A 1021-nucleotide genomic window follows, 5' to 3' on the forward strand; every position below is an offset into this window, starting at 1 on the left:
ATCAGCACTCAGAAGCAATGACAAGTCGTGTCCTGAACAAAGCGTGACTTACGACACCTACGTTCGTAATTGTATGATTGATTTCTTGACCTCGGCAGAATTTAGGATAGGATGGCGTCTGTAAGAGGACCGGGTAGATATACCTCAAGTCAGTCGTGTACGATGCTGCATCTCAGCATGGCCTCACTCTCTCTCTAAGCACACTTGCCTGCATGTCACCGAGCTTGGTTACTGGTGTAGCCTCATCGCAGAGAGTCTGACGATGTATCAGCAAGCATCTCCGATCGTCCATGGACAAAGCTCAGGATAGAGTAGGGTACTGGCGCAGGAACCGGAGTGAGAGCACTGGGTGGCCGATATTGCCCTCGGTAGGCGGAACCTAAGCGTGAGCAGGGATCTCCCTGCTGACAGGATGACGGGGAGGTCTGCGAAAGGGACCAGGGTCTGTCTTGGAGGGGGCTCGTTTGGTGTTGCATCACGCCTGTCAGGACTCGGTATTCGAGGTGGTATGGGGACGTCCTTGGGATGGAGATTGTGAGAGTGTGGGTTGTGCGGTGCGAACGTTCCATGTAGCACTGCTAATGAGGCCTTGGATTCCTACACCCACGCCCTGCAAATGGCCAGGCGATACCAAGATCTTCGCCATCCATCCTGTCTGATCCGCACATGGAAAAGCCAGGGGCTGCCATCTCAGCAACGTAGGACGAGGGAGTCAGTTGCCGTTGGGAAAGGGGGCGGGGGTAATCACATTGGAGGCTGGCGACTCCTTACAAGCGACAGACAGCGAAGCGGCATATAGTGGCCGGGATGTGCCTTGTCCTTCAGAAGGAACAGTCTCATGATTTGCCGCGACTGTGAGCATGGTCAAGGTTGTGCCGGACGGTTGCATGTCTGAGAGACAAGCCGTGATCCCAACAATCCAGCTTGATGAGAGACGGCGTATTTGCGCTGTTTAGTCGACCAGAGAGACTGGCAAGCAAAAGCATCTTTGGCCCTCGACGCAAGGCTCAAAGGTCGTCCC

This window comes from Verticillium alfalfae, genomic scaffold (assembly GCF_000150825.1).
Source record: "Verticillium alfalfae VaMs.102 supercont1.12 genomic scaffold, whole genome shotgun sequence".
Lineage (NCBI taxonomy): Eukaryota > Fungi > Ascomycota > Sordariomycetes > Glomerellales > Plectosphaerellaceae > Verticillium > Verticillium alfalfae.